Source organism: Diabrotica virgifera, chromosome 8, assembly GCF_917563875.1.
Source record: "Diabrotica virgifera virgifera chromosome 8, PGI_DIABVI_V3a".
Taxonomy (NCBI): Eukaryota; Metazoa; Arthropoda; class Insecta; order Coleoptera; family Chrysomelidae; genus Diabrotica; species Diabrotica virgifera.
The window spans coordinates 29246202-29258643 of NC_065450.1; the positions used below are offsets into that span (position 1 = coordinate 29246202).

Here is a 12442-nt window from a genome sequence, read left to right on the forward strand (position 1 = left end):
AAAAGGTGAGTTATCAAAAAAAGACTAAGAAGCAAAAAAGTTTTAAAAACACTGTGTTTAACTAATGGTAGCACAATAATAGTTTAATTGCAACGTACACAAACATTTGGGATTTGGGGGATTTAAAGGAACCAAACTCCCATAAAAATTGTATGTAAATATATTAAAAAAGAAGCCGCATCTCGATAAAAACTCGCTTATCGAAAAAATGCTAAGATGCAAATAAGTTTTAAAAACGTGTTTAATTAATGGTACCACAATAATGAATTTAATAATTTAATGAATTTAATTGGAACGTACACAAAAGTTTGGGGGAGTTTAACGTATCAAAACCCCCATAAAATTTTTATGGGGTGGACAAATCTCACTATAATTATATTTTAAGATGATCCTGCCATAAGAATGATACATGTCCATTTTCAATAAAAAATCTTTAATAGTTTTCGATATATTGAAAAAAATCAATTTTCATTTTGTAACTTCAAAGGGCTATAACTTTTTTATGAGCATATTTGTACTAAGGTAAGTTAGGTTCAATCGAACTATTTTTGACTCCAGAATATGTGGTATAATTTATGACCAATCTTTTCGGGACACCCTGTATAATAGTCAATGAACGATTTAAAAACTGCATAAAATCGGTCAAGACTAGAGATGCATCAAGTCAAACTAGTTTGATTTTACTCAACAAACTTGACTTGACTTGAAAACCAAACTTTTTTTCTAAAAAGTTTGACTTAACTTGATTCAGATATCTTTGTTGGTAATATTTAGTTCAAAAATAATGTTCTATGAAAATGACTTATGTCATATGCCAGGGATTATGTTTTTATGTGAGGTTATGTAAAATAAAGCATGGTTAATTACTGAAATCTACAAGAGCACATATTTTCCAGTAAGGCATCCACTGTGTTGATACTTTAAAACAACAGGTTATGGTCCAGTTTGATTCGTGTTATATCCAGGGTTGATTATTAGAAAATTGATAGTAATACAAGTAAGTGCAGATTTTGTTGTAGAGATAATGGCGTCTAATTATTTGATGAACGTGCCGAAGTTAAAAGGTCGTATTAATTATGACGATTGGGCATTCGCTGCTCAGAATCTTCTCATCTTAGAAGGACTTGCTGAACGTGTCGAAAGTGAACCAGGAACTGACGAAGCCACGAAGAGTGAAGATCAGAAAACTAAAGCAAAACTTATCTTAACCATAGATCCATCTCTTTATATACATATAAAGGAGGCGAAGACTGCAAAATCATTATAGGATAAATTGAAGTCAATGTTTGACGATTCTGGCATTACACGGCGCAAAAGTTTGTTACGCAATTTGATTTCTATTCGTTTAGAAAATTGTGATACAGTGGTTTCTTATGTTAATCAGATTGTAGAAACAAGCCAGAGGTTACAAGGTACCGGATTTGGGATTGATGATGAACTGGTGGGTTCCTTAATGCTTGCGGGCTTATCTGAGAAATTTACACCCATGGTACTTGCAATCGAAAATTCTTCTCTTAAAATTACCACTGATAGTATTAAAACAAAACTCCTTGATATGGAAAGTGCTAGTGATAATAAAAGTGGTCCATTTTTACCCGTCACAGAAATAAGTCAAATCGAAATCAGTCAAATTCGACAGTGCGCAACAATTTTGGTGAATGAAAGTGATCGAGTTGAAAAAGAAGAACGAACTCGTGAAGTTAGGTGCTTCGGATGTAAACAGTTAGGCCATTTTAAAAACAAATGTCCTTTGTTAGCAAAAGAAAAATCTCAAACCAAAAAGTAAAATGCCTTTAGTGTTGTATTTTTGAGTACGAACTTTCAGAAAACAGATTGGTATATAGATTCAGGAGCTAGTTCGCATTTAGTAGCTGATAGAAATTTGTTAAACAAGGTATGTACAGACTCTTTTTGTCAAGAAATTATGGTAGCTAATAAAACTATGGTTCCAGTAATAGCTACAGGTAACGTACTTTTAAAAACTGTTGTAAATAAAGATGTTTTTGATGTTACTGTAAAAAATGTTCTCTGTGTACCACAATTGTCGACAAATCTTTTGTCAGTTAGTCAGTTGCTTAAAAATGTAAATAAGGTAGTATTTGAACCTATGTTGTGTAAAATTTTTAATGCTAATAATAGTCTAATTGCTGTTGCTGAACTTTGTAATGGTGTGTATAAACTTAATGTAGCTATCTATATATCTATCAGCGAGGTTCCTACAGCCTCTGTCGCTTCTCGCATTTCGACCGTCATCGTTTTCTGTCCATCCATTCGTCTTCTTTGATGGCTCTATCTTTCATGATGTGCCGTACATTTTCTTCCCAGGCAACTGAAGGTCTTCCCCTTCTTCTTCTTTGGTGTGGTATGTAATTTAAAGCTTTCTTTGGCCATGTATCTTCATTCATTCGTTTCACGTGACCATACCACACTAGTTGTCTAGTTTCAATTTTATCTACACTGGAATATACAGTATGTGTCCTCCTTCTAATATCTTCATTCCTGATGTGATCTTTTTTAGATATACCACACGCTCTCCTTAGATAATCCATTTCTACTACTTCTAATCTTTTCCTATCTTTTTTTGTCATCTGCCAAACTTCTGCCCCATAAGTCATAATAGGCTCTACCAAGGTACGATAGATTGTCAATTTCGTTTCTTGCCTTATATCTTTAGACCACAGTAGAGAGCTCAGAATGTTTACCGCTTTTTTGCCCTGCTGCGTTCTCTTTTCGATGTCTCTTTTGGTAGTGCCTTCTTTAGATATTATAGATCCGAGATATTTATATTCATTACATCTTTTCGTGGTTCTAATTTCTAACTCTGGATCTTCTTCATCATCCCCTATTTTAAGATACTCTGTCTTTGACATATTCATATTAAGGCCCCACTTAATGTAGCTAATGTACAGTATTCTGAATAATGTAATTTTAATGTCTCTTCTGAAATATGGCACCGTAGACTTGGCCATATTAATAGTTTGGACATGGATAAAATGAAAAATGGTTATGTTTTAGGACTCAGTTGCTCAGATGTTACAAAGCTAAGTAAATATAATTGCATTACCTGTTGTGAAGGTAAACAGACTCGTATGTCTTTTAAAAACACAGGTACAAAAGCAGAAAAGCCACTTGAAGTTATTCATGGAGACTTATGTGGACACATGGAAACTAAGTCAATTGGAGGCTCTAAGTATTTTTTTATTTTAATTGATGACTATACACGAATGTCATTTGTTTTTTTTTTTAAACAAAAGATCAAGTTTTCGAAGCGTTTAAAAAATTCAAAGTGTTAGGTCAAGTTGAAACACAACTTGACCTAAAGATTAAAACATTTAGATCAGATAACGGGGGTGAGTTTGTGAACAAACAATTTGACAGTTTTTTAGAAAGTCATGGTATTGTACATCAGAAAACAAACCCTTATACCCCAGAACAAAACGGTATGTCTGAACTATTAAACCGTTCCATTGTAGAAAAGGCAAAGTGTATATTTGATGCTCAATTGGAAAAGAAATTTTGGGGAGAAGCCGTTGGTACAGCTGTATACATTAGAAATCGTTCTACTGTTTCAGGATTAGACAACAAAACTCCTTATGAAATGTGGTATAATAAAAAACCTGATATTAGTAATTTTAGAGTTTTTGGAAGTCATGCAATGGTTAATGTTGCTAAAGAAAAGCGACTGAAATGGGACAAGAAGTCTAAGAAACAGATTTTTATAGGGTATTCAGAAAACGTTAAGGGTTTTAAGCTGTTTGACCCAGAAACAAACGTAATCACTACTAGCAGAGACGTAATTATATTTGAGGATAAAATTGGTAATCCTGTAAGTGAAAATTCTGCAGAAGATGTGGAAGTATCAGTTTCAGTGGGGGGAAATGAAAACTTTCCAGAAAACCCAGAGTTAATAGAGCAAGAAACTGACACAGAAACCTTTGCTACACCTGAGAGTTCTTCTGTAAATGAATCGAGTGATGTTAGCGAATATGAACCTGAAGAAGATGTGCAGGGGCAGAATATAACAGTGAAGGATAGAGACAGACCTCAGCGTATCCGAAAACCTAAAGATTTTTCTGATTATGAGACATATCTATACACAGAAAATAATCTAGAAAATGGTCCGATTACTGTCCAACAAGCTCTGGAAAGACTAGATGGGAATAATTGGAAGCAAGCAATGTTAGAAGAGATGCAATCTTTCAATGAAAATGATGCTTGGGAAATGACTGACATTCCAGAAACAGGTAGTGTGGTAGACTGTAAATGGATTTTTAAAAGAAAGACTGACAGTGAAGGTAAGACTAGATATAGAGCTAGACTAGTGGCCAAGGGTTTTACACAACAATATGGTATTGATTTTCAGGAAACTTTTTCTCCAGTAGTGAGTCATTCCACTTTTAGGTTATTGAGCACTATCGGTTAATTTAGGCTTAGATATAACTCATTTGGATGTGGTCTCATTGTGTACAATGATAATCAAGGAGCTCAAAAGCTTTCTCTGAATAGTGTATTCCATAAAAGGTCGAAGCACATAGATGTGCGTTATCATTTTGTTAGGGATACGATATCCAGAAAAGAAATTGGACTGAGATATTTAGAAACAGCTGATATGCCAGCAGACTTATTAACTAAAGCTTTGCATAGTGCTCATTATAAATTTATGAATTGTTTGAATATTTTTTGTTTGGTTTCTTAAGGTTATATTGTATTTTGAACTAGTGGGGGTGTTGGTAATATTTAGTTCAAAAATAATGTTCTATGAAGATGACTTATGTCATATGCCAGGTATTATGTTTTTATGTCAGGTTATGTAAAATAAAGCATGGTTAATTACTGAACTCTACAAGAGCACATGGCGTTTTACTTATTTTCTAATTTCCCAGTAAGATATTCACTGTGTTGATACTTTAAACAACAATCTTTAGGTTTAACTCGAAATCAAACTTCTTCAAACAGTTTGAAGTTTGAATATCATATTACGCAATGTGTTTATTTTCAATTCTAATTGAGAGCCTTTTGTTTTGACTTATTTGGATAGGTCTTAACCTGTACACTGCTACTCCGCAAATTACCTACACTCCTGGCCAAAAAAACCAGGACACCTTCAAAATGACTCATTTTTGATGTCTCGAATCTCCTAAACCTGTTGTCCGATTTTAGTGATTTTTTTAATATGTTATAGCCTTATTCTCTAAGAATATGGAGGTAGTAATAGCGTTGCTGAACAGGTAAATGTCATTGTATACCGGGTGTAACAATAATACTGTGTTTTTTCCTGAAAGTTCGTAACACCCTGTGGAATATTCTAGCGTTTCAAAAATATTGAAATTAAAACTCAGTTGTAGCCCTAGCTTCTCTTAACATTCTGATTTTTGACTCATTCACTTATGTTGGATAATGAAAAAGTTAGGTACTTTGACAAGTAGCCATATTCTTCATCAATATAGGGTGTTTCTAAATAAGTGCGACAAACTTTAAGGGGTAATTCTGCATGAAAAAATAATGACCGTTTGGTTCATAAACATATGTCTGCAAATGCTTCATTTCCGAGATACCGGGTGTTGAATTTTTTCTTACACACTGACGATTTATTTATTGTTTTAAAACCGGTTGAGATATGCAAATGAAATTTGGTGCGTTTTAAGATGCAGTCATTGCGCATTTTTTGACGTACAATTATGTATTTTATATTCACCATTGGCGTGCATACGGGTCATATTACCCGGTCATATTACCTGTATGCACGCCAATGGCGAATATAAAATTTTTAGTTGTATGTCAAAAAATGTGAAATAACTACCTCTTAAAACCTACCAAATTTCATTTGCATATCTCAACCGGTTTTAGAGCAATAAATAAATCGTCAGTTTGTAAGAAAAAAATTCAACATCCCGTATCTCGGAAACGAAGCATTTGCGGACATATGTTTATAAAGCAAACTGTCATTATTTTTTCATGCAGAATTAACCCTTAAAGTTTGTTGCACTTATTTAGAAACACCCTTTATTGATGAAGAACATGGCTAGTTGTCAAAGTACCTAACGTTTTTATTATCCAACATAAGAGAATGAGTCAAAAAGTAGAATGTTAAGAAAGGCTAAGGCTACAATTGGGTTTTAATTTCAATATTTTTTAAATGCTAGAATATTCCACAGGGTGTTACGAACTTTCAGGAAAAAACACAGCATTATTGTTACACCCGGTATACAATGACATTTACCTGTTCAGCAACACTATTACTACATCCATATTCTTAGAGAATAAGGCTATAAAATATTAAAAAAATCACTAAAATCGGACAACAGGTTTAGAAGATTCGAGACATAAAAATGACCCATTTTTAAGGTGTCCCATTTTTTTTGGCCAGGAGTGTAGTTATAGTTCATATTTAGAAGTATATGCTTGGCTTGTTTATTACGTTCGTTTTAAAGTGTGTGTGCTTTATGCGATCATGTCTGAATCTGAACCTTTTTCGGCTCAGAATACGTACCAGAACAAATTGAGTCCATTTTGAAGGTATTCCCACTGCAAAAATTAAGAGAAAAATATCTGTAGACGAAACAGAGTTAATTAAGAAAAAGAAGTATACTGATTTACTTGATGCTGCGGCAGGCGATTGCTAAACAATGAAAATGGCAAAGTGTATATTATTTAAAATTAAGAATAACGTTATAAAATGACAAATAGTGGAACTAGTTTTTTAAAACGACATCTGATGCCAAGTCACAAAAATTCATTGAACCTACACTGTCAAAATATATTTAAATTTTGTTGTTCCTTTCCTAAACCATTTAACGAATATTTGTTCTAATCTAGTAACAGTCAAATCTATATATATATAAAAGAAAGTCGAGTTATGTTAGTTACACTGAAAATAACTCGAGAACGGCTCATCAGATTGTTATGAAATTTTACACGTGTATTCTACCGGACTGGGAATAGGCATAACTCTGAATTCATGCCCGTACGTCATAAGGGGGCTTGCCCCCCCTGATATATTTTTTTAATTTTTTGACAAACCGTTTTTTCTTAATTTTGTATGATGTAGAAGCAAAAGATACATACAATCCTAAATTTTCACTTTTTTATCTTCAACCGTTATTTTTTAATAGCCATTTAAATATTTTACATCTATATATATAAAAGAAAGTCGAGTTATGTTAGTTACACTGATAATAACTCTAGAACGGCTTATCAGATTGTTATGAAATTTTACACGTGTATTCTACCGGACTGGGAATAGGCATAACTCTGAATTCATGCCCGTACGTCATAAGGGGGCTTGCCCCCCTGATATATTTTTTTAATTTTTTGACAAACCGTTTTTTCTTAATTTTGTATGATGTAGAAGCAAAAGATACATACAATCCTAAATTTTCACTTTTTTATCTTCAACCGTTATTTTTTAATAGCCATTTAAATATTTTACATCTTCTATATATAAAAGAAAGTCGAGTTATGTTAGTTACACTGATAATAACTCGAGAACGGCTCATCAGATTATTATGAAATTTTACACGTGTATTCTACCGGACTGGGAATAGGCATAACTCTGAATTCATGCCCGTACGTCATAAGGGGGCTTGCCCCCCCTGATATATTTTTTTAATTTTTTGACAAACCGTTTTTTCTTAATTTTGTATGATGTAGAAGCAAAAGATACATACAATTCTAAATTTTCACTTTTTTATCTTCAACCGTTATTTTTTAATAGCCATTTAAATATTTTACATCTATATACAGGGTGCGCCAAACCTCTGGTCTTCTTTGATTACGGCTAAACTATGAGATATACAAAAAAATGTTTATAACAAAACTAATGTGTATCAAAGAGGTCTATAATTTAAAATTATTTTCAATTATACAGGGTGAGTCAGAACGACGGTATGAACCAAAGTTGTATTTTTTTAAATGGAACACCCTGTATATTAAATCATTTTTGAATATATTATTTAAAAATATGAAAAATTTGTATAAGGTCTTATAGGCCTAAAGTTAATAATTTTCGAAATATTTACATTTTTATTGAGAAAAATGGTAATATTTATAGGGTTGTGGATTATGTTTCCAAGGAAATAAAAATTTAGGTGATAGGTCAAAGTTTTTAAAATATAGTGTTATTTTTAAATAATTTAATATTTTTTACTTTTAGCCATAAAATATACAGTGTGATCACTATTTGCAAATACAAAATTTTCTTATTTTTTTTTAAATGGGACACCCTGTATATTAGTTTTGCGTTTTGTAGTAAATATTACAACCTTTCTTTTGGTATAAGGTTGTATGTACCTAGCATGTTTCGTTTTGTAGACATTTTAAAAAAACTATAGATTTTACGTGTTTGCGGATTTTTTATTTAAAATTTTTTTTGCAAAAAAATAATTATAATCTAGTTTTAGAAACATACACTAAAATATAAAATATGAAAATAAAAACGTAATTAAAAATTAAAATAAATCGTATGGTAGTACAACTCAATTGAATTTAATAACTTTAAATTATTTTACAAAAACTATTTTACCATATTAATGAATGCATAAATTAGTTACTAAATTAAATAAACAACCAAATTTTAAATCAACCGTAGTAATTTTTCTACTACAGCAACTTTCCTGTACCAAATTAATTGTTAGTTAAATTGTATTTCGTTAAACTTTTAATTTACCTTTTAAATTTACTTACATACATCTTGAGAATATAAAAATTATTATAAAGTATGCTTTGAAACAAATGAATGTTAAATGTATCATCCAAATTATTTATTAATATAAATAGTATTTACTGGTGTCACAAAAACTGGTAATACTTTTGTATAGTATTTTTACTACAAAAACGTTATTACGTAGGTCAAAATTTTTGACGTAAGAGAACTGTCAAAACATCAGAATGTGACTTTTCATTATTGCCGTGTTTATAATAAACATAGCAATAATGAAAAGTCACATTCTAATGTTTTGACAGTTCTCTTACGTCAAAAATTTTGACCTACGTAATAACGTTTTTGTAGTAAAAATACTATAGTTGAAATTTTTGTAACAATTTTTTATATTTTAAATTTTAATTTTTTAACCGAAAAATTTTTGGATATGACATTTGTTTTGAGCGAAACCATTAGAAATTATTACCAGCTTTTGTGACACGAGTAGGTAGATAGATACTATTTACTTCTTAATATACTTCCATAACGTTCATTTGTTTCAAAGCATACTTTATACGTTCTCAAGATGTAGGTGAATTAAAAAGTTATTGACTGATCTTACTCGTAAATACAATATAACTAACAATTAATTTGGTACAGGAAAGTTGCTGCGGTAGAAGAATTACTACGATTGATTTAAAATTTGGTTGTTTATTTAATTTAGTAACTAATTTATGTATTCATTAATAAGGTAAAATATTTTTTGTAAAATAATTTAAAGTTATTAAATTCAATTGAATTGTACTAGCATACGATTTATTTTAATCTTTAATTACGTTTTTATTTTCATATTTTATATTTTAGTGTATGTTTCTAAAAACAGATTATAATTATTTTTTTTGCAAAAAAATTTTTAAATAAAAAATCCGCAAAAACGTAAAATCTATAGTTTTTTTAAAATATCTACAAAACGAAACATGCTAGGTACATACAACCTTGTACCAAAGGAAAGGTTGTAATATTTACTACCAAACGCAAAACTAATATACAGGGTGTCCCATTTAAAAAAAATGAGAAAATTTTGTATTTGCAAATAGTGATCACACTGTATATTTTATGGCTAAAAGTAAAAAATATTAAATTATTTAAAAATAACACTATATTTTAAAAACTTTGACCTAGCACCTAAATTTTTATTTCCTTGGAAACATAATCCACAACCCTATAAATATTACCATTTTTCTCAATAAAAATGTAAATATTTTGAAAATTATTAACTTTAGGCCTATAAGACCTTATACAAATTTTTCATATTTTTAAATAATATATTCAAAAATGATTTAATATACAGGGTGTTCCATTTAAAAAAATAAAACTTTGGTTCATACCGTCGTTCTAACTCACCCTGTATAATTGAAAATAATTTTAAATTATAGACTTCTTTGATACACATTAGTTTTGTTAAAAATATTTTTTTGTATATCTCATAGTTTAGCCGTAATCAAAGAAGACCAGAGGTTTGGCGCACCCTGTATATAAAAGAAAGTCGAGTTATGTTAGTTACACTGATAATAACTCGAGAACGGCTCATCAGATTGTTATGAAATTTTACACGTGTATTCTACCGGACTGGGAATAGGCATAACTCTGAATTCATGCCCGTACGTCATAAGGGGGCTTGCCCCCCCTGATATATTTTTTTAATTTTTTGACAAACCGTTTTTTCTTAATTTTGTATGATGTAGAAGCAAAAGATACATACAATCCTAAATTTTCACTTTTTTATCTTCAACCGTTATTTTTTAATAGCCATTTAAATATTTTACATCTTCTTCTATATATATAAAAGAAAGTCGAGTTATGTTAGTTACACTGATAATAACTCGAGAACGGCTCATCAGATTGTTATGAAATTTTACACGTTTATTCTACCGGACTGGGAATAGGCATAACTCTGAATCCATGCCCGTACGTCATAAGGGGGCTTGCCCCCCCTGATATATTTTTTTAATTTTTTGACAAACCGTTTTTTCTTAATTTTGTATGATGTAGAAGCAAAAGATACATACAATCCTAAATTTTCACTTTTTTATCTTCAACCGTTATTTTTTAATAGCCATTTAAATATTTTACATCTATATATATAAAAGAAAGTCGAGTTATGTTAGTTACACTGATAGTAACTCGAGAACGGCTCATCAGATTGTTATGAAATTTTACACGTGTATTCTACCGGACTGGGAATAGGCATAACTCTGAATTCATGCCCGTACGTCATAAGGGGGCTTGCCCCCCCTGATATATTTTTTTAATTTTTTGACAAACCGTTTTTTCTTAATTTTGTATGATGTAGAAGCAAAAGATACATACAATCCTAAATTTTTAATTTTTGTATCTTCAACCGTTATTTTTTAATAGCCATTTAAATATTTTACATCTATATATATAAAAGAAAGTCGAGTTATGTTAGTTACACTGATAATAACTCGAGAACGGCTCATCAGATTGTTATGAAATTTTACACGTCTATTCTACCGGACTGGGAATAGGCAAAACTCTGAATGCATGCCCGTACGTCATAAGGGGGCTTGCCCCCCCTGATATATTTTTTTAATTTTTTGACAAACCGTTTTTTCTTAATTTTGTATGATGTAGAAGCAAAAGATACACACAATCCTAAATTTTCACTTTTTTATCTGGAACCGTTATTTTTTAATAGCCATTTAAATATTTTACATCTATACAGAGAGAGTCTGTAAAGTGGAATAAATTCAATATCTCAAATACTGATTGTTTTTTTGGAAAATGCTCAGACCCGTCGATTAGTATTTCAAATTGTCCTTTTTAACATTCAATAAAAATGTATACAGGGTGTCCCAATTTAGAGATATGACGTCATCGTCGATTTTCTTAAATGGCAACACTGTCATTTTGATAGCTAATTTGATAGGATTTGTAAAGTTATACATAACTGCAAAATATCAAATTTTTATTCTCTACCATTTACAAGATAATAGAAAATAACAAAGTTATATCTGTAATTTGGAATATATTCAATAATTAAAATACTAACTGTTTTTTTGAAAAATGCTCAGACCCGTCGATTAGTATATTAAATTGTCATTTTTGACATATAATAATAATGTATACAGGGTGTCCCAATTTAGAGATATGACGTCATCGTTGATTTTCTTAAATGGCAACACTATCATTTTGATAGCTATTTTGATAGCGTGTGTAAAGTTATACACATCTGAAAAATTTCAAAATTTTATTCCCTACCATTTACAAGATAATAAAAAATAACAAAGTTATGAAGAACAAGAAGTAATCAAATAATAATTGAATTTATTTATTTCAATTAAGCAAATGCTCATAACGTTGCCCATTGACAATTTGACAATAATTGAGGGCAACATTATGAGTTTTTGCTTAATTTATTGAAATAATTAAATTCAATTATTAGTTGATTACTTCTTTTTCATAACTTTGTTATTTTTTATTATCATCTAAATGGTAGAGAATACAAATTTGAAATTTTGCAGTTGTGTATAACTTTACACACCCTATCAAAATAGCTATCAAAATGACAGTGTTGCCATTTAAGAAAATCAACGATGACGTCATATCTCTAAATTGGGACACCCTGTATACATTATTATTATATGTCAAAAAGGACAATTTGATATATTAATCGACGGGTCTGAGCATTTTTCAAAAAAACAGTTAGTATTTTAATTATTGAATATATTCCAAATTACAGATATAACTTTGTTATTTTCTATTATCTTGTAAATCGTAGAG

General features: G+C 30.5%; 1 protein-coding gene across 1 annotated transcript in view; it reads right to left on the bottom strand.

The window, feature by feature from the left end:
• Positions 1–12442, bottom strand: part of LOC114336298 (uncharacterized) — a 233738-nt gene that overhangs the window by 57273 nt on the left and 164023 nt on the right. The gene's annotated exons all lie outside the window — the stretch shown is intronic.